The 23,303-nt window shown below is 40.5% G+C and overlaps 1 protein-coding gene across 20 annotated transcripts in view; it reads right to left on the bottom strand.

Moving 5' to 3' along the window:
* Positions 1-23,303, bottom strand: part of nrcama (neuronal cell adhesion molecule a) — a 50,860-nt gene that overhangs the window by 21,448 nt on the left and 6,109 nt on the right. For 18 of the 20 annotated variants that reach the window (XM_034862893.1, XM_034862889.1, XM_034862884.1 and 15 more), the window contains exon 2: positions 7,853-7,903. The exons of the other annotated variants lie outside the window; for them this stretch is intronic. The gene's annotated coding sequence lies outside the window, so the exon portion shown is untranslated. The remainder of the gene's footprint in view (positions 1-7,852; positions 7,904-23,303) is intronic. 20 annotated transcript variants of the gene reach the window in all.

A 23,303-nucleotide genomic window follows, 5' to 3' on the forward strand; every position in this document is an offset into this window, starting at 1 on the left:
AAAACAACGACCCTGAAACAGGTCCTACATTTTGGGGGACATGCCTATTGGCTTTCTGTGCTCACAAGGATCTTTGCAACAAACACTCAACAAGAAAGCTAGTGTATTTTCCTGTTTCTAGTCCTTACGTTAAGCTAAGCTAACCAACAACTTATATATAAAGCAACTATTTTTGTAAAAAAATCTCCCAACACGGAAATGTAATATAACTCTTTATTTTGTCCTGTGTGTCTGTCTGTTTTATAATATCTGACCTGGGTCACCTCTCCAGAGAGGAAGAGAGAGATTAACTGCCCCGGGGTAAAAAAAAACAAATCAGTCGACAACACAGATGATTCCCCATGCACGGGCACAAACAGAAAACAGACACAGACATAAATTTAGCTGCTATGTGCAGACGTCAACATCTCCATATTTCAACAACATAGAATGCCACTAAGTGTTAACAGCCAAAACCAATTAGATATTCCTTACAGCCTTTGATTTTCATGATCATACACCATCAAACAGAACTTTTGACCTGAAGAGGGCAAACAAGCTTTTGTACCTGTTTAACTGCGCAGCCTGAATTTTCCATATACTTACAGACTATACCACAAGGCTGTACTGTGCTGTGTGGTGGAAAGACATTTCCCTTGAGGCAGATATTGTCCAAAGAAAGGCGCACACAGTAGCACACATCCTTACATTCCTCCTTAAGCTAAGTGGGCAGTAATCATTAGCCGTTTCTCATTTCCCAAAGATGATGAGAAAGAGAATTTAAAGGAGGAGGACTGGGTAACTTTGGCTAGTAGGCGGGTCGTCTCTAATCTTCCTCTTTCCCTTCTTTTCTATGACTCATTGGTCAAAGCCCAGAGGTCAAAGAGTCACCCTGCAGCTCTGCCTTTCCATCTTGATCACTCTATACTTGTCTTTCTTTCACTTCTTGACTTCTATTTCACTTTCATTTTGTTCTTTGCCATCTTTCCTGTCCATGAGCACAGTGTCATCCAGTTTGTCAACCTGAAATCGACAATTTACATTACATTACATGTCATTCAGCTGACGCTTTTATCCAAAGCAACTTAAAAATTGCTATATATGTTGCATTTCTCTGGAGCAACTCTAGGACAAGTGTCTGGCTCAGGGACACATTGGTTGATGTATCGCAGTGGGAATTAAACCCAGAGCCCCAAAACCAAAGGGATGTGTCACAGCCACTGCGCCATAGGCCTCAATGCACAGCCACTGCGCCATCACCACCATTTAGGCCTCAATGTTAAATTTGCGCGAAGGAAGGTGTTCAGTGGATGTTTTAAAACGGACACTTTAAAGGATGATAAGGGCATTCCTACATCTAATTCCTACATCTAATCCCTCGAAAAAGCCATAGCTTTATCCTCAAACATTCTCCCAAATGATGGCCGCCCTCTGTTGCTCCTTTCTAGCTCAACAGTGAGAGTTTGCAATGAAAGCCTGTACTAGGAGTTTTCGTTAATGAATGAGTCAATATGACTCACTCCCATATAGAAAGCCATAAAAGTGCACCACACAACCATTGTATAAGTGCTTATTGAAATTGCAATTCAGTGGCACGCTCAAACAGCAGCTGCGCTTCTGAATTAATCCACTTTCTGTTCCTGTTGGCCACCACACATTTGAGTTTCCATAACCTGGATCTATTACTGCTGAGATGAGCACTCAGCATTTAAGGGGCTATTGAAATTAAATTGCTGTAGATTTAAATTATAAATTGTTCAAAAATAATTTGGTAGTGGCTTACTGCAAATTTCTGACATGACAAACCTTGGTATTAACTTCTCAATGAAATTACCTCAAAAAGCAATCACAACATATCCTCAGTTGAGATGAGAAAGGACTTAGAATATATTAAATATTCAATATATAACCAGAGCCAACAATTCTCAAACACCAAAGGATGACGTGAAGCCTGCTGACACAAACCCAACTGTCTTTCTGCCTTTCAGTTTGCAAACCCTGAAGTAACGTGCTAAGTTGGTCACTCCGCAGCCTTCAGTCACACTGAGAGACACTGAGGCATGACAGCTTGACTAAACAGCTGAGTGGGGAGGCAAAGGGAGTCAGGAAGAGAATTAGAAGTGTGGGGTGGGGGGGGAGAGACACAGTCATCTGCAGTCACATCAGATCACAGTAACAGAGGTATTTCTAAGACAAGAGACACGGAGTCCGACTGCTTTTAGCCAGACTGGACTCTCTCATCTGTAGCTGAGTAAAGAGACGGATCACTTTTTGAAAACACTTTGATGCAACAATGACAGATTGTATACTATAACTTTTAGTGTGTCATGAAATTAAATTCAACATGAGTTGTGTTTTCTTCGCAGGCTGAAATTCCACTCCTTTGGGTAGACAATCAGCACATGCATCATAACACACTAACCAGAAGACAGTGAACTGCGGTGGCCTTCGAGCCTTCATACAGACTGAGTGTCTCCAGTAACCAGGTCACTAGAATAGGAGCTGTGAGCCAAGAGAGTCCCCACAAACCCACAGAGAGAAACTGCAGCCTAAATGTGAAGCCACCGTGACTTCAACTTTACTGTTGACATTTGAGAAGGCAGACTTTTACACCCCCCCTTTTGTTAGGTTGGATATGCATCTGAATTCTTTCTTTCTTTCTTTCTTTCTTTCTTTTAAAACACTCTTAAAACTGTGAAAAAAAGTTGACAAAAAGCAAAACTCCCTGAATCTAACAAGATAGTGGGAAACAAAAAAGAGGACACTGACAACCCTTTTATAAATACACATAAACAGATACGGACCAACACCTGACTATAGGAGCTATAGTAGAGAACACCAACCTGCTTTTAGTCCTTGTCTCTATATCTGTCAATTTGATAACTTTATTGGCCATCTGCTCTGTCTCTCGTTCCCATATCTCTCACTTTCTGTCTCCCTCCTTGACAAACCCCCATCAAGCAACCGGTCTTCCATTAACAAAGCCCGTTGTAAGGTGAGAAAGTGGTCCTACGTCTTCAGGGGGCAAAGCCCTGATTGGACTTCAAAAAGGAAAACAAAGGGGTAGCACTGCATCGCTTATCCATTTTGATAGATGGGCCACTATTCATGCATGTTTCATATCTTTTTACTAAGTGAAGTATTATTTACTAAAGCACATTTGTGCCACAGACAATAGTTGGATAATGTTACACTATCCTTTCCTTGGAAAGTAAGGAGATACATTATATGAGAGATGGGAATAAAGCACTCACTTTCAAGCTAAATAGAAGCTACGCAGGGTGGGATACAATGTGTATTTTCTGCTAAACAAACACTTGACACTGGGAAATGCAAAGGTGAGGTGTGGAGTTTATTTTAAAAGCAAAAAAGACTTTTAACTTCTAGTGAAGATGAGGAAATAGCAAACTTGTATTACTGGTGGGGTTTTATTTCCAGGGAAATGTTCATCAGTAAGCAGTGTAACTGCTGCTCAAAAGCAGTTAAATCCTGTGTCCTTGTCAGGAATGAAAGTTAGCGTCATGATTCAACTGCTGATTTAATCGGAAGCCGTCAGCTACAAGTTATTGTAAAATAAGCTTGGACTAACACCACTTCTTTGCAGTAAAAAGGACAGAAATGGCAGCCTCTTTGTGTCCTACAGCCCCCCAAACCGGATCACACACAGCCATCTAATCACAACAAACTATCTCAGCATCTTTTTGCACGTGCGCACATACACACAGAGGGCTTTCCCTGTTTGGGGACAGTTTTTCTAGCACCATCCACCGAATCCCCCAGCGCCTGCTTTTCTCTGAGGCTTTGTGAAGTGCTGATGGTCAGCACGCCGCCCCCTCCCTCATCCGCACTTCTACAACCACCCCATGGGGGCCATTGTCCTTCATGTTGTTTACCACTGGCATAACGCTGAAGCGGCTGCAGGGGTGTTCTAGGGCACAAGGTGATGCCTCCGGGAATAAAAAATATATGCCCACAATTCAAACGGGTTCTTTATTGCCTCAGAAAGTGTGCCGTAATGACAGAAAAGAAAATGCACAAATATATGTTGGGAAATTTATTTTTACCAATTTTCAGACCAATTCTGCTGTGTCCAAAAGCAAGATTCTTTAAAGAAAAGGGGCAGTTTCTTCTGCATAGGTGAATGCATTCTTCTTCATTCACATATAGTTTAAAAACTTGGTGTGTTGTACGAGCACGGTGTTGGAGATGCAGTCTCAAAAGAAAAATGTACATCAACATTTGGCCAATTTGACATTAAGCTAAGTTCTTAACCAAGGCCATATGAAATATACACTATAAGAGAAGGTAAAGCTTGTTCCTCCTGCTCAAGGAGGCACTTTTAAACCCCTGATCTGCATAGCCTATGAGAAGTATATTATTATTTCCTGTTCCAATGTTTCATTTTTCCTATTCAGGGAATGTGAGCGGCCTTGACCTTCCATGAACTGAATCTTAACAGCTTTGCTCCAGGCAGATTCAGGTAACAGAGTGATCCGCCCTGAAAAGCGGGAAAGGAAGGACATCTCAGAAGGTGTCACACCTGCCATTTTACAATGGACTGATGACAAAATGCTTAAAAAAATAATGCTCACTCTAAAGTGTTGTTTAAGTTTGTTTTCTAAACAAAAAATACAAACAAAGCATTATGTACATGTGCAGTATTTATTGAAAATACAAGCAATGAACATTCAAAATATATTGAAATTACTGTAAATTGTGATTTTGTTAAACCAAGGTGCAGTATTAGGCGCTAGACTCAACCATGTGTAACTCGTAAAAAGCCATTAGGGATAGCTGCCATTTACAATTCGCTTCATCTGACATCCAATTACAGCTCTGTGATGTTTGGACAATTATACACATTTTGCCAGGCGTATGGACCGGTTTGTTGGCTGCACGGGGCTTGGTTGGGTGTTGGGTGTGTGCCCATGTGCGCAGTGTGTGTGTGTGTGTGTGTGTGTGTGTTTATGAGTTGCATTCTAAGGTCATCTTATCAAAAGCCGTGGGCTCAGCCTGAACAGAGGGTCACGCTGGCTATATGTGTGTGTGGGGAGTTCTATTTATGTGTATCTGTGCTTGTTTGTGTGTGTATTTATGGACAATTTCCTATGTATGACATTAAAACTATAAACTGAATCTTGTGTGCGATCATTTTTTACCAAAAAAAGTGATACATTCTAGTAGAAACAGAATTTTTGGGTGTAAATATTTTTATAAATATGTGTCAACCTGTTATAGAAACTACCTGCGCAATAATCACCTTTATATGAAACATATAATTCCTTTAAAAATGTAATTTCAATCATTGTTTTCTCTCTCCCCTTTGCCAGTCATAACCTCCCTTTCCAAAAAAAATCTAAATCTAAATAATAAAATCTTTCAGTCTGCTGGTCTCACCACTCAGAGTCTAGTATTATAGCGATCCATTACATTAAGTTGCAAAATTGTATGTGTCAGGTTTTAATTCCTAATACCTAGTAAATTCAACAGCAACAGCAACACACAAATTATCTAAAAACTAATTATCTTAAAAAAAAAAAAATAGAACAGTATGTTTTAGATAATGTTCAGCAATGGTGTATAATCTACAAAATAAACTTGTAGCTGATGAGCTACACCATGCAAAATAGAACCTAAAATCAATAGTTTGTGTCATTTGAATACAGTGTGACAATGTGAACGTATCCAGTTGAGGTTGTAAACCAGCCAAGTCTCATTGCTATTCCCGGGTGCTACTGCTAGGTAAAAGGTATTGACGAGCAGATGGATGCACGTGGCCTTGGTACGTGACTCTGGGCTTTACTGTGTGTGTGTGCGCATTTGTATGTAGTGTCTGTGTGTCCTTCAGGTCAAGACTGTTATACCTTTTATGGCTGATGTTCCTACTGTACACATCTTTTCCATTTTACTAGGTCGATCAAGGTCTGAAGACCTTGTTTGTTGCAGCTTCATCACACCCTTCAAAAGCGCAATACGGGACGTTCGGCATACTGATATCTATTCTTAGGGTTAAAAATGCAAAGGTTTTCCCCATGGAGTGTCAAAATTGGTAATGTTGTGCTGGCTGCGGTGCATTAAAGTACAGTAGTAAATTGTATGGTGGTGGTGAAAAGGCAACAATAAGGATATATATAGAAATATTAAGGATCAAATATTAAAATAGATAAAGTGTATGGGGGGATTGAAGTAGATCAGGCTGAAATGTTATAGGAGAGAAAAGTACATGATGGGATGGGAACGGGGCAGGAGGTGAGAAGGGGGAGGGGACTGATTGACACGCAAAGCAACAAGCTGGCATGCCCATTTTTCTTCTCATCCACCCATCTGTTCATCAGGATTACTCACATAGAGAGAGGGGTGGAGAAGGTGAGAGGAAGCTGTGGGAGGGCAAAGACTGGGTTAGGAGAGGGGTTCCATCACCCCAACCCACAATAACTGAATTCAAACCACCTTTCCATGACATATTTTCCGTAAACTGCTGTGATAGTGACTCACTTTTAAAATTATGGATCAGTGTAATATAGTAGAGTGCTCTTATGGGGCTATTCAGGTAGCAGTGATAGTAATGAGAGGTGGAAACATTGTAGTGGTATGTTATGTAATACTGTGCTGCAGTGCCTGCTCTACTTACAAGACAAGGCTCCCTACTGACAAATATTTAGCTATATTTTACTTTTCTTTTAAACAAACAAAAAAAATCAGTGGGCGTTATGTGAATCCATAAGGTTGATGAGTGTTTCTTTATACAACATTTGCAAAGCCAATAATGTTTACCCCGCTGGAAAACGACTATTGTTTTTTGAAATAATAGAATAAAATAAATACAAATTAACAATTTGGTAAAATGTGCTTTTTTATTTCATGCAGTATGCCTGCCTGTGTGAAATAGCATCCGTGTTGTGTTGTGTGTCAGCAGGTGAGCAGAAGGTGATGCCAAGACATGTGGCTCCTATTTTTTTCAGTTGTGTTCAAAGTCCTCGTCCTAATACATGCTGGGTATTCATATTTTCATGTCACCTTTCTGGGTATGGACATTTTTTTATTTTCAGTGTGATTGTTGTTGTTTTTAATTGATGCTTAAGGCTTTTTGTACATTTCATTGTATTCCCAAAAAATTCCATAGCTTTTAGCAGCACATTTGCCGAATTTGGGACTGATCTTTAAATAATAACTAATCTACTTACTAACATTCTTTCACTTCCATTACGAGGGGTAATTTCTGCAGCTGTGTAATTGTACATTTTTTGTTTTTATCATCTACAAGGCAACAAAACAAGCCTAAAACCTTTAAAAAAACTCACCTAAATCACAGCCACAGGGACGATGCACCAGAATAAAGCTACTGTACTTTGCTAGGTAAACATCTGTAGATACCAAGCGCACACTCGATTTTATGAATCAGTCAATGCCAGCTGTAAGACAAGCCTTAACACTTTCCATCAATGCTGACCTATCATATTTGAAGTGGTTAAAAAAAAAAAAAAAAGCCTTTCCACTGCATTTCCAAACACAAATATGTTTGCAGTGCTGTCAGTGACAGCCACACTAATGTACATCCATTTAGTGCATATATGAATCCAAGCCACAGTACAGCAATCCCCTCAGGGTGATAGTAAACACAGGACACAGCAGCCCATATCACTGGGACACAGCCAGACATCTCATTAGCAAAAATTGTGATCATAAACTAGAACAGGAGGTTCGGTTGTTCAGGAGAGACGCTGATTCACACATTCAGTAACATCAGTGTGTAGCCTACACAGCATGTAGGAGCAGAGAATAACGTCACAAAACACCAAGGGTTACCACGAGCCACATAACAGATACAAGAGGAAAGCAGAGAATGTAAATTCATTTGAAATATCTGACTTACCTCTGAGGATTAAATCTCAGCCACCGTCTGTCTTCAAGAAGTGGTTTAAACCTGTGACAACGAGAAGGACATCACCCATTAATAGGGCTGTTTTTCACCCAAAATTAGGCTTTTGGACTAACCTGTTCTTAAACAGTGTGCACTCATGACACCACACGGTATAATCTTATTCTGCATACAATCATAAAAACTGTGTTGACTATTATTGCCGGTGATATTGGGCAGACTGGTTGCAGTTGGTACAAAGGTGCACCATTTAAAACTCTTCATAGAGAACTGAAGTCCCTGGTTGACAAAAGAACTATCTACTGAACGCAGCCAAATATAATTGAGACAAAGGGACATATTTGTTATGGTTTGGGGTTTTTGTTGGGGTATTTTTCCTGTTTGGCCTTCCCTGTGTTTTTGTCCCGGTTTTCCCATTAGTCTGGTGTTGTAGATTCTGTCTTGTGTTTCCATGCTTGTGTATGTTCTGTTTCCTGTTTTATTTTTTAGTCAGCTTCCTGTCTGGTCTTGTCTTGTCTAGCTTCGCTTTGTTTGTCTGATTGTCCAGCCCCAGCCTAATGTGTTTCACCTGATATCTCACCTGTTCCTCATTACCTCGTTACCCCTTGTATTTAACCCCAGTGTTTTCTTTGTCTCTTGTCGGATCATTCTGTTCGTTCGCCGTCTGCACGTCACGTTGTCTCTGTATTCCTGCTGTTGTTCCCGTTTCCCTGGTTGGGTAATTTTATGTTTTTGTTTTTTGGATAACTGCCTTTTTTTCCTTGCATTCTGGATGTCAAGTTCCGTTGGGACTCACCTTGTGTTTGGACAATAAACTCCTGTTTACCCCCATCTGCCTGCCTGCCGTTCTCCTCTCTGCATTTGGGTCCAATCCTCACACGCCCCCTTAACAATATTTGCTTCTCAAAGCTAACAGGCTTGAGTCCATTCATCAATACATGGTCTGTGTCACACACACAGCACAACATGAATACATGGACACATCCTCCTCGCTCTCCGGGGAATACCCAGTAAATTAATGTGTCTTGCTGAACACATGGACCTTCAATCAATGACCAAAATGTCTCCAGTCAGTTTTATTACTTTTACCTCCAGCGGGGGATACATACAAATGTCACACACACACAAACAGGCTTCCCTTCGTGACCATGAATGCATTATCATAATCTCAGGAGGGACTCTCCATTCATCTCACATTAGCAAAACAAATTTGACAGACAAAGAACACCGGGCAATTTAGACGTGTAGCCATTAACACTGTAGTTAGCTCAGAGGAGAAAGACTAATTATGTGAGTAGCCATTAATACGTCTAGGTCGAACTGTTTGAACTCATTGGGTATTGTGAAGGATGAGGAAGGACTCTTTGAACTCCCCGTGATGACATGGGTGAGTAGCTGCTGTCACTGAGTAAGAGAGAGATTGGAGGAACGCCAGCAACCCGAACAAACCTCAAGCCATGACCCATTACCATGGAAACAGATGGATGGAGAAAGAGAGAGGCACACAGGAAAAAAAGGATTATTTGTTAATGGCTAACATCATTAAGTTTACATGAAAGTGTAAATGTACCACATTGAATTGAATGAATTTAGTAACCAGGACTGAACTGAATCAAAAATTGAACTAAGTCAAATGACACCAGAGAGGGCAGAGATGAAGGGGGGGGGGAGATGTTAATGAACAGAGACAGGGATGCACCGAGACATCAGAAGACCCCGGCAGGAGAGGCAGAGCGAGGAGGATTGGAGTGAAAAGAGAGAGAGCACATGAAAAAAATGAAGGGCAAGTGGGAATCAGAAACATACATTATTAATGTTCAACTCTAAAAGCGCTTCATCATTAGAGCGCAGGAGAGAAGGGTGGAGAGAGATACTACGTAGAGAAGAAATAGAGAGAGCGGTGAGGTGGTGAACAAATGTATCATTATTTTAACTTTTTAGGAAATATGCTTGTTCACTTTCTTGCAGTTAGATAGTAAGATTCATATTTCTCTCCAAGATACAGGTCAACAATGAACACATTCTATCTGTACAAAAACCAAAGTGTGAAGACGACAATGTGCTGTTTTATGGCCGTTACGTCCTGGATTATTTCTCGGCCAGGAGCGGTGACTCGGAAGGGTCTCGGCTGGTTGCCTAGCAAACTTACGGTTACAACAAGACTCCAGGAAGTACAACCACAAATTGTTGTCTTTACACCTAGATTTTTGTAACGAGTTAGGTGTGCTTTAAATGTGCCGGTATGTGGATTTTCTTTCCGTCAGACAGAGCCGGGCTAGCGGTTTCTCCTTGTATTCAGTTTTAAAGCTAAGCTAAGCTAACTGGCGGGGAATATTTAACAGACAAACATGAGAGTGGGATCAAATCTTCTCATCTAACTGGGCAAAAAAGCAAATAAGTGTATTTAGAGAGAGCGACCTGACAGGCGAATTTTAAAGTGAGCCTTCAGAAAAATTAATCAACAAAAAATAGATAAAATTGGCTCTTTATATATTCAGTAAGGAACTAAAATATCTGTATGACAACAGTGTGAATGAGAAATTAAAGCTCTGTAACCATTTAAACATTCCCTGGTGATACAGGCCAGTGTTTCTCTGAATGTCCTTAAAGGCAACTTCAGTGAGGTCGCTATGTCTGATTACTAAAACTGTTTCAATTAGCTGCCCAGGTTTATGGATCCACTGGGAACCAGTACACTGCATGTGTACATGGTCCATGGGGTGGGAGCAGATTTTGCAGGCTGTGATAAAATAACTGACCCGAGGCATGAATAGAAATGCGGTGGCTGCATATGTGTGTGTGTGTGTGTTTATGTGTGGGTGTTTGTGTGTGCGTTTTTTTGTGTGTGCGTGCGTCACTGCTGTCTACTGTAGCATTTATGGTTTTATTGCTATTATTGTTAAGGCAAATTGCTTTTGTTTTCCTTTTGTAAATTCTTTATTTTTAATTTACAGACTCAAGGTCCAGATAAAACGTCCACACAACACTTTACAAGAGGGGTAAAAACCAAACACAAACATAAATACATATAGACAAACTGCCCAATAACTAAAACAGGTAAAGGTGCGTGTTCATGTGATTCCAGAGTTTTGACGAATATCTGACTTCACTAAGTGCGGGATTCGTTGTAGCAGTTCAAATTGTATTATTTGACTTGGTAAATCGGCATATGAATCTGTACATAAGATTCCTCAGCACAGCATGGAAGATGGGAACATTACACGTCACAAATGGCTGGCACTGGCCCATCTTGGACGCTTCATCAAAATTCTAAATAAATCATTATACACCACATTTATCCTTGCTTTACTGTAGCTGCACCATAGATGAGTAGTATAAAGTGGAGTACAGTATGCTCTGAAAGAGATAATTTAACTTCTTCAGAACACAATTGAAATTTGCGTGCCAGAGTATTTGCTTGTCCATATAATTTACCGTGATTAATATGGTCAAAAGCTTTGGATGCATCAAGGAAACATTAAAATATTGTTGAACCATGTCTTTTATACTTGGTAACAAGTTGTTTCAGTGCACATCTGTGCTATGTTTCTTTTTAAAACCAAATTGATTTTACACTTGAAACCTTGTAATTCTAAAAAGTAGGTGTCAGCAGCCTTCTGAATGGATCAGTCCTTTTTTCTGTGCCCACTCTCTCCCACCAGTTTGGGGGGAAAACTGTGTAAAATAATCTGTATTTGTTAAAGACCAGTGCCTAGGCTGCTATAATGAACTTTCTCCCTCTTGAGAAGACGTTCCAGACACCAGTTGCCCTGGAGCTGGCCTGTGCAAACAACAGAAAACACAAAGGCATCACATTTGCTTATTTAAACAAATATAGGGTATCAGCAGCACTCCAACAAAGGGAAGAGGTTAAAGGCATTTGCCTTTCAGTTTCAAGGTAAGAAAAAAGGTTTGTCACATTGCCAAGCAACGTGATCTAAAGTACATTAATGCTTGTGAGACATGTAGCCACAGTGACTTGGCAGTCAGCTATGGAAGCGGTAGCACCTGGGCAGCAAGGACTTTGTCTGGAGCCTGAATGTTGTCTGTTAATCAAGTATCAGACATACCATCTGCGTTTGTGATACTTGATATTTTGGTGTAGGCCTTGGGGTTAGTTATTAATCTCCCTGTGAGTATGTGTGTGGTCTGTGCCCATGCACATCTGTTTTCATGTACCTATAGTCACAGAATAAGACAAATTACCTAATTAAGATGGGTGGGTTTAGTACATAATTTTATTGGGTTTTATACAGACAATGTTCCACACTAGCATTTAAAAAATCCCCTGGCACATGGATATTAAAACTGTAACTTGTGATGTGGTGGCTTCACATTGGTGGTACAATGCTTTATCGGGACATACAGTTGCATTGAAAATTAATATTATGTAAATGCATGATTTGTCTCAGGCGTGGCGTTTATATGGTAGAAGAAAGGGGACCCAGAATAGACCCATGAGGCACCCCGCAAAAGAGAGAAGCACAGTTTACACAGAGTGTTTACACAAACGGAAAACGTGTCAAAAGAAATTTCGAAATTGCATGATCTTTCTAGGGGTAAGGTTACATAACAAATGCCACAAACCTGTGTCAGGATGGCCTTTACAGCCGCTTCAAAAGTCTCCACAGAAGCGTTCAAAACCACACATTCCCATTTAATGTTTGTATGTGTGTGTGTGTTGAACACAGACACTGAGATGAGGGGGGGTTGGTTACCATGGCTATTCAACGTTTTTCTTTAATTTTAACAGTCTGTGAGCATCCTTCGGATGACAGACAACACACACAGTGCAGTCCTACACAAAAAGAGCAGTCAGAGGGAGCTGGGTTTAATCAGAGAGATTTACTGCCGCCTGAAAGTTTTTTTTTTCTTTCCTCCAGAGGTTAAGGGGACAATTCTCCCTTCCCCACTGTTACCACTCAACACCACACAGTGCATGCAATGAAGTCATCTCAATGTCACTCATACACACAGAGATGGTAAGAGCAAGAAAGATAAATCTAGATTAAGGAACAGTGGGAAGTAGCATTCCTCTGCTGTTGATCCTGCTAAGCTTTCTGGAGCTAAAGGGGAGCATATTATAAAAGTGTCCAGGTATGAGAGCTCTCTGGGGATTGCATGCAATCATAAGAGTCATTATACAGCCCCGACAGATAGGAACTCTATTCAAGCGAAAGTGAAGCGGGACAGGAAATATGAGAATGACAGGGATGAACCAAAGAGTGGGAAGTCTGTAGGAACAGACAAAAAAAAAAAAACAGAATAAAACATGATTTGTAAGCTGACTATAAAAAAAGGGCAGTTTGGCAACCATCAAGGCAGATAAAAAAACTTACTGTATGTTGGTCGGCTCCACTAAATCAGTCACAGTGAGAGAGAGCCTGGCGTAGAGTTTAATTTCTAATCTAATCTGAGTAAGTGTTTTACAGAGTTACAGTCTTTTTAGTACATAATTCCTTGCTGATGTGTTGCTGATACTGAGCAAACTAAGAAACACCTTCCGAAAGCATAATGTGGAAGAAATCCCAATGCAGCCTTTTAGGTAGCCATGTACTGCCATAATTGCAGAAGCTTGACAGGAACAGCCCAGGGTTTAAAAAGCTAATGAAAACAGTTCAACTAAACAAAATGAAACGCTGTAGTAGTATGTGGCCTTGTGGCCATTGTGCAGCATGGAAACTCAACAGGAGGGGATAGAGAAACACAAATGGGAGAAACTAACAGTAAGACAAATTGGATAAGACTGAGGCCACGTCCACACGTACTTTACCAAAACAATCTTTTTTTTCCCCGCGTCTTCCCTGGCATCGTTTCAAGAATATTTGCATCCAAACGGATCCATTTGTAAATGACTCTACAAGCTACTTCATCTCCCAGGCCTATAGGTGCCGTTGTTTCTGCTACAGAAATTCACCAGCAAACGGAGAAGAAGAGGCGGAGAATGCGCAAAAAAACAGTGTATTTTGCCCTAGTAACCCTAATAGGCTCATTATCTTCTCCAGCAGGAACACAAGCATGTAGTACGCCATTGTTGTTGTTATGATACGTCGTCGCGGGATAAGTGGTTGAGGGGTCTGGCAATTACATCATCGATACGCAAGTATGCGGCTTTGCCGTGCAAACAAAGTCACAAGGGTGGTGTTTTCAATTTTTTTCACCCTGGAACCAGGTTTAAAAAAAGCATTTTCAGCCAGTGCATTTCCAGGATTTGTTTGAACAATCCGCCAAAACATGTGTGTTTACAAAAAACGTTTCCGTGTGGATGGCCCCTTAGACTACGTTCACACTGCAGGCAAAAGTGGCCCAAATCAAAAAAAATTGGGAGTCAAGTGACCAGGTCAGACTTCTTCAGAAGTAGTGTGAACACTCAAATCTTGCCCAGATCTGATATTTTCAAACCAAGGAGGATTTGATTTGACTTTTACATCAATCTACACCAACATTTGTCATGATTATGCATTGGCGGGAGTTAGCCCTAGACACAGACAGTAAAATTTTAAACTTGACCAGGCCTACGAAATTGATAAGAGTGATGGAGCAAGTCAATGGAGGGAGAGTGAGGTGTTAGACTTAATTAGTGTATGGGGAGATCCTTCAATCAAAACTATAAGGATCATACCGTAACCACTCAGTTTTTGAAAGATTTGCAAGTGAAATCGAAGACCGGGAACACGGGAGAACAACATTTTTGTAATAAAAGCGAAATCCTTTCTTTTTCCATAAGCTCCCTAACCTTAGTGCAACAGTGTGCAGCATCTGATGTCATTTTTATTGTTGATTTCCCCATGCGGTTCAGTTCGAAACTGCATAAAGTTCATACTGGAATCTGACATAGGCCACATTTTGAAAGGTAATGTGAACAACCAAAAGTAAAATCAGATCTGAGCAAAAAATCCAAATTAAGTATTAAGACTTGCAGTGTGAGCATAGCCTTAGTTGTCATTGTACTTATTTATCAATTAAATCAAGAGTATTTTTGAGATAAACACACATTGCTAAAGAAACCTGTTCTGGCAGGCGGTAACTAGCATCACCATGGAGAGAGTCAAGCAGAATAACACCCAGTGTGCTCAACCGAGCAGATCTTGGCCATCAGTGACATGACATGTCATACACACATTGGAAAAATGCCCAAGCACCCTAGAGACCATCTTCTCTAAAGGAACAACACAAATGGGAGGCAAGAGAAAGACAAAGATGAAGACAGATGTAGACGGAAAATGAATGGAGGGCAATGAGAAATGGAAACATGGAAATGAGAGTGTAAGGAACAAAGGGGCTGTTGACAAGGGTGGGCAAACACTGGAGGATATAGACCTATAGGATGCCTAGGAGACGTCTAATATTGACTGCATATCTTCTGCCTAAAGCAAAGAAAGGCAGGAGAAGACGAACAGAGACTTTAGGCCTCCTGATATTAGTAACAGCATTGGAGAGGGATTTCTCTATGTGATCTCATTAATGTAGGACTCCTCACAAAAACCTTGTTCTCAGGCTTAAAACTGTGATGAGGAAGCGACAAGCTCACACAAAGGCTGCTCAGACACCACCAGCTTACTGTGACTGTGAAGTGTAGATATTACACTTGCTGCATTCTGTTTGGCATTGAAGCTATAGCCAAGTGAGATTACTGTAAATGGGATGTTACTACTTTTTTTAATGTTTAAACAAAGCCACCGCGTGGAGAGTTACGCCAGATTGCAGCTTTATCATGCTGAGAAAAGAGGACACACGCTCCTCAATCTTCTTCTAGTCTCACACCACACAAACAAAGCACCTCACAGTTGTGCATTTAGTGTATCCTGCAGCAACCGTGCAACACAAGACTCTTTTGAAGGAAGATCAAAACTGGAGATGAGCGATGGCAGTTGATGACATTACTGGATTTGCTATTTTTAGAAAATATGGTGTTTATCTTGCATTTCATTTTCATTTTATTTCACTTGCATCCCTCAAGATTACTGTGTGTATGTAAATGTGGGTATGGATCAGGCTACGCATGTCCTGCTGACAGTGCTTCAATCATGATGCTTCAGTCCCGGCTCCAGATTTTGATGGAGCTTGATGAACATAACACCTTCACATGGATTATACCAGGGTGAATCCTAGCCATTTGTGATTACGGGCCTGATTCTTCCACATCCACTGCCCCAGAGCCTTTGTTGGAAGTGTCTATCTTGTAGGGGCAAGGTTTGGAATAGTTGCAATGATTGTTATGGGCACAACATAACTGAGAACAGTGGAAAAACAAATGGGTGGGGTGTGTGCATGATTAGAGTGAGATGTGATAATTTGTGTGTCTGTGCATGTGTAGGGCTAACACTAATGACTAGTGACTGATTACACTCCACTCAGCAGTTCCACTAGATTTAATGTGAAAGCTCTAAAACACACACACTGCACTAGACCGGTTGGACTTGACATTAACAGTCCACTTCTGAAAAAGGACTTAGAGATAGAAGCAGACAAACCAGAGCGCTATCTAAACAACAGCATTAAACAGGAGTAGGCAGGGCTCTCGTGTTCGCTGAATGAATGTGCTTGTGTGTTTTTTTTCCACATTTACAAGTGCTGTATATATGGCCCCTTGCGGTCAAATAAACACTCAGCAGCCCATTGTGTATCGTTCGCCTCCGTAGCTCTCAACTTTGTTGATTGAGAGCTACGGAGCCGGAATTTTGTGTGCTTACAAAAGCAGTCATTGAAGCAACAGAAGCCACATGCAAATGTTTCCGAGGCCATCCTGAAATATGTGATAGCCATGATTCAAAACCTCACCTGGGCAGCTTGGTCCCACTTATTTGGATGTGGTCATGGTTTAGTAATGCAGTGATGTTGTTGCTTCCTTGCTGTGGTGTGCCGGATCCCCGTGGCATGAATTGGACAAACGCGCATTGACATTTTGCAATTCACACACATGGATTCACACATTACATAAATATGAATCCATGCTACTATATTTGCTTACCACCTTTGCCCTGCTTCCTCTTAAACAAATTTACAATGACACACAAACACTGACCAGCAGTCAATACAGTGAACAAAACAGACCATAGACTCAGCCACGCCAGTCTTTGGATCAAAGAGTGACAGATTTACAATAAGGTAATATCACACTCTTGCTATTAAAAACCCTTATGGATAAAAATGTCTGACAATGAAAATCCATTGAGGAAACACTCTCTGTTTGTCCCAATAACCTCGTTATTTGACACTGATCTTAACTGAGGACTGCTTCTATCCATCCTTTGACACCCTTATGTGGCTTTTGGAGCAGAAGAAATCAATATTTCAGGAGATGGTTGCTTTCACACCTGCCAATCTCTGACAATTCCCCTCAAATAACTATAATCATCTCTCAAAAACACCTTTTCCTTTCTTCATCTCTGAGGAATACATTCAAAAACATTTGAGTGTATTAAATCAGTTAAATTGCAACACCTAAAGTATATAACAAGCCTGAAAACAAGATCAAAAAACATGTTTGATTTAAAATAGGTTGACATTAATTAAACCTCAAATAAAGTTTGTTTTAAAGTAGCTTTCAATGCAGAACCTGATTAGTGTAGGGGAAAGTGTGGAGGTAGAGATCTGTATAGTAAAGCATATTGGCTCAGTGATGAACCAACCAAAGTAGCAGACCCAAGCAGCTTGCTATCACTCAATCTGTCATTACACACAAACACACAGGCAAACGCTATTCACTGATGCACAGGGCTGTACAGCCTTGTTAGCCAGTGGGGCTGATCTCGTGGTAGGCCAGACAGCACGGACCCAGCTGTAAAAGAGTGGCTATCTCTATACAAAGACCCCACTCAGCACTTTGGTACTCTAAAAACAGATGCTGCCTGAGCTGATGAGTGTCCCTCCCAGCAAAGCAGCCAATTTATAATGGGACGGTCCACAACTTGTTTTCAAATTCATCCTCTTTTATGTTTACTAGCCTTGTTTGAAAAGTATTTACATTATGACAACGATAGAACTGATCATTTAAGTAAATCTTTATTGTTGTTTATTGTGGTGCATTGTGTTTGCACTTCATGCAATTGTGCTTTGCCAAAGATGACGTGGAGGAGAAATCAGACTTATAAAAAAAAGGCGATATTGAGCAGAATAGCACCTCTGTGCCTCTTGTGCGTTCAAGTATGACTGACCATTAGGTCTGCATGACATGAGGAAAATATGCAATATGCAAGAATGTTGAATATCGCGATAACGATATTACTAACGATAAATACACAGATAATAAAGTGAACCCAGTTCTGCTGCTTTCAGTATTTGGCTAAAACACCATAAATCGTGTATATTGTGCAGCCCTACTGGCCATGACAACATTGTTTGGTTGTAGTGACAACTAAATCCTCTTCCTGTTGTCTAACAAAATGCCCATCTGACTGCAGGGATTTTGTCTACCCAAAATAAACAGAGTAAACCCACTCCAGCCCAAAGTTAATGAGCTTGTGAAAGATCAGCTGTCTCAGAAGAAGGGTCTCTGCTTTCAGCTACACTGATGCCCTATGGGTCCCTGCGCCTAATCCAGGGATCAATAATCTTGTTGTCAATACAAACCTGTGTGCTGAAACTTGGTGTAACATGAAGAGTGTGTTCATGTGAATGCTCTGGTGTGGGTCCAGGGTGAGAAAAGCTAGTGTTTTGAGTAAATCCCAAATCACCAAAACGGTTCACGGAGGATGGAACAACCACAATTAAATCCTAAACCTGATTTTGGGACCATATCTCTCTGCCGTTTCTCTGACAGAGGACAGTATATCCCCAATCATCAAAAGGTTGACCCCGCTACATGTAAGATTGTGAGTGAAAGTGACAAGAGCAGCAGAGCCCTCAATAATTCATCACTCACTATAGTATTTTGTGGCCTGGCTTTGATACACCAAAGCAGTCACACTGCTTCTAAGCAAGAAGAAAAGAGAAGTAGTTTTGCATATTTGAGATGATATCAATTATTCACCTACAGTCAACCATACAGTCTTCCTGGGTAGCAGAAAGAAATCTATATATATATATATATATATATATATATATATATATATCATAATTCCGTTAATCATTAAATAGCAGTTTAGGTTAGTTTTAAGTTGTCCTGGTGTGCTCAGGTGTTAATTCAATGTCTTCAAAAATACAATAAATATTTAAATTTGAATTTGATAAGATGGAACCAGTAAAACGTTGGTACTTTTGCATGAACGCAGTGTCACATTGTAGCCTGCCTTACTGTTTTTTTCTTTAAATATTTCATGCATTATTATATACAGTAGTCCAATTTAAGGCAGACACACATCAGTTAGGCTTTCCCTGAAATCATAAGATGATAAGGATTGATGTGTGAATAAATAATTAATTAATAAGAAGTTAAAAGACAGTTTGGCCGCCACAAAATTCTTTAGAACTGCATCAAGGCTGTGCTTCATTTAAAATTAAAATATTTATGTAACAAATGTAACGTCCCAGCTCCGCAGGTGAAAGGGTTTTTTGGTACAAGTAAAGTGATTTATTGTTAACAGAAAGTTTAAAGTGAGTCAACAGAATAAGGTACACAAACTACATAGTTCTTCCCAGGCTTTATCAGTCAAGTACTTGTGTGTGTACAGATAGACTGATAAACTGATGTATTATGAGACTCTTAAAGAAAACAGTTAATTCATTAAGTCACACATACACTAACAACCTTATCATCACTGACCAAGTGACAGTTAATGTGATCCAACAGTTGTGGGACACTGTGTTCTGGGTAGGGCTGGGCAATATATCGATATTATATTGATATCATGATATGAGACTAGATACCGTCTGAGATTTTGGAAATCGTGACATCGTAAATGGGTTAAGTGTTGTCTCTTCCTGGTTTTCCTGGTCCGTATGGACCAAAGTATGGTGGTGGACTGGTAGCTGGAGAGGTGCCAGTTCACCTCCTGGGCACTTCCCAGGTTCTCTTGAGCAAGGCACCAAACCCCAAACTGCTCGGGATGCCTTTCCATGGGCAGCCCCCTCACTCTGACATCTCTCCATTAATGAATACATAGTGCAGTGTATAGGTACTGAGCATGTGTGTGTAATTCCGGCCTGTTTGTAATATGTGTAATAACAACAGAGTGTAAATTGGAATTTCCCCTTGCAGACTAAGAAAGTATACATTATTATTGTTATTATTATTATACTATTGTTATTAAAGGCTGTATTACAATAAAGTTATGTCCTTTTCTGTGTTACTAGACTGTTATAGCGCTTCTATTGTTTTCAACTTTACCCACTTAGTCATTACATCTACATTACAGAAGATTATTTATCTTAAATCTCATTGTGAAGATATTTTGTTAAAGCACCAATTGTCAACCCTATAATATCTCCTCAATACTGACATTGAGGTATTAGGACAAGAATATTGCAATTTCTGATTTTCTCCATATCACCCAGCCCTACTCCCTAGATATCTGATATGCTTGTGCAACCTGAGTGTGTACAAGGTGGAAACCAGCGTGGGAAAAGTATTTGATACCCATTTAAGAAAAGTAGCTGCTCTTCCACTTATTAATGGGCCGTTTGTAGAGTGAATGCATGTAGCAGGTAATATTTAGCCTTAATGGATGACTTCCTTGAATGAATAAATAACAAAGTGGAGGGGTTTCCTGTACTTTAAAAAGGACACACCGATACATTGCAGTCATCAATACCAGTGGTCTATAAGCCAGTTTTCTCTTTTTAATTTTCATCTGGATTTGTTGGCACAATTATATGAGGGTTATAATGTACAGCATATCAACCTCAAGTTGAAAAAAGAAACAAACGTCAACAGCACACACACAGCCAATGGCTACATTCTCTAATAATTCCATAAAAGCGAGCAGAAAAGACAAAATGTGAAATGTGTTGCTTGCAGCCAGTTGGGTGGCAACTGAGCGCCGGGCAAAGGTTAAATGGGTTTTGTGAGTCATCCGGATCAGAGCGAAGAGGAGAGGAGAGGAGAGATGGAGTGGGTTGATGGTCAATAGCAGCTGTATATATAGTGGGAATATGCTGGGAGGACACTGAGGGGGGGGGGGGGGGGGGGGGGGGGGGGGGGGGGGGGGGGGGGGGGGGGGTCTGGGCAAACAGGCTTATTGCAAAACCGTGTGCAGCGCTGCCAGGCATGGAAGTAATTACAATTTAAAGAATGTATGTGCGTTCAAATGACATTTTTGATAACATCATTTTCATGTAACAACAACCTTGTGTCCATGGCATTTCCGTAAAAGAAAAACGCACGTACCAAAATGCTGTGACAAAGGTTGAGAAGATAATGACTAATGTTCTTTCTTCCTGATAATGATAAGTGAATTTACATGTTAGAACTAAAATCATCTAAGGCCCTACATGCTGTATGTATATATATACGGAGCAGGTAGTGTGTCTGATTTCAATCTGGCTGTGAGATTGTAATCACTGTGTATTTTAGCAATCAGAGCAGGGACATCAGGGTTATCTCTTCCCCACAGAACAGACACAAGGAAAGCAGCGGTAGCAGCTAATTTGGCAGAAAACTGCCTAGTCACAATCTGTTCCTCTTTTTGATCAGTAACAGCCACAGAGTGTCAAAGAGAAAATCCTTGAAAGTTTGTTTAAGGCAAAGCTGATGTCTACATCTTCAAATAAAATGTCTCATATCTCACTTCCAACTGCGATTAGCTAAAGTGCCTCAACGGCAGGTGTGGGTGCATTACGTCTGGGTGCAAAAAGCCAAGGTGACTGAAGCAGCCTGGCTCTGGTAGGACAATGCAGAGTCTCTGGCAGCCCAAAAAAACAGCCAGCTCAGCGGGTTTAGGGGTGAAATAGATACACAGAGAAGACTGGCAGGGTGGGGCGATATCACTGATGTGAAACGCCATTGACTTTTTTGGGCCAGCATCCAGAAGCATCCAATGATGCTGAGCAAGAATAAACAGGAAATAACTTATTCTAACAGTAAGTCATAGCACCCGAAGCCTGGGCTGCATCCTGGTCTGTTGACATGTGTTCGACGTACATTATAATGGGTTTATGTGCAGTTTACAATTGAAGGGCAAATTATCATCAAACTGGCTTTAAATCAATGGACCGAAAACCGTCGCTTTTACTATCATTTTTCAGTAATTCTGGCTGTCAAAATCTTATATACTGTAAGTTTGGCTCACCACACATTCAAGTGAAGCAGTAATTATGGATGGATCTTCTTTACTGCATATACGTAGCACCCAAAAAACCCTCACTAACTATGTTTCAGATTCAAAATGTTTTCACTTTTGGTCAATAAGTTAATATTTACCATTTTTTATTCTGAGCTTCTGATACAGCCTGGCAGTCGGGTGTTATGTCACAGTCTGGTCTATCTTTAACTTGTCAATGTCAGTACATGCACAGTGTATGTACTGTACATCTCATCTCTTTACATAACACATTGGAAATGTCATCCTAATTCTGTGGAGCAGCACTGTGTGGCAGTACATGTGCGGTGTGTAGGGATTTCCACACAGTGTGAGCATGTCCATAATGCAGTTTAAATAAAATAGAAAGCACTAAAAAAAAAAAAACATGTTCAACAAGACCGATGTTACTCAACTCTCCCTTTCTCTCTTCAAGGCCCATAAAGATGGGGAGCTGTCTGCCATACATTGGTTTGTCAGTTAATGGACCCATATTAAGCTGATAGATGATTTATACACCCTGAGAACTGCTTCTGTTCTCCACCTTACTCCTCTGCTCGCTGGACAGTTTCTCTTTTATTACAAAGGCATTCCTTCAGTAAGACAAGAGGGACCTTAACGATGGCGGGCTGGCCTCAGAAAGAGCTTCTCTCTAGGGTCAGACGAGTAGGATCGAGGACACATGGGCGCTGCTTTTTACTACAAGGAGTTCCTCTTAATGTCCCAGGAAGACTAGAATTCACAAATGCTGCTGAGAGCAACTTTTACTATGGAGAGACATGTGTCTATACACATGGTGAAATGTACCACAACCTCCTGCAGATACAAAGGCACCCTAAGGGGTAGCAAATGACACCAGAAATAGTCTTCCCACAAGGAGCATTTGGGGTCCTGTGTGGCATGATCACTGTTTGCTTCGGGGCCAATGAAATGCCTTAAAAAGCAATACATAATTACACACTCCACAAATCATGTGTAAAGGTTCCAAGATAAATTTCCCATCAAACTAATCTCTCCTCATGACTGGGGGTAAAAACATGTCTACCTATGAGGAAAGGCTAAAAAGAAATCAGTTTTTATCCACCCATATGAAGTGCTATTGCAGTTCTCCATAGAATACAATCATGCATAGCTGACATAATCAATTATGCCCAGTAAAAACATCTTTAATGATCATTCTTAAGGCTGGTTGGCTCCCACCCGTCATGTGATGCTGGTGCCTTAAACCAATTGGATGTTTGGTGTGATAAGAGGAGCTTTTTAATGGC

The sequence above is a fragment of the Etheostoma cragini genome, chromosome 23, assembly GCF_013103735.1.
Source record: "Etheostoma cragini isolate CJK2018 chromosome 23, CSU_Ecrag_1.0, whole genome shotgun sequence".
NCBI classification, from domain to species: Eukaryota; Metazoa; Chordata; class Actinopteri; order Perciformes; family Percidae; genus Etheostoma; species Etheostoma cragini.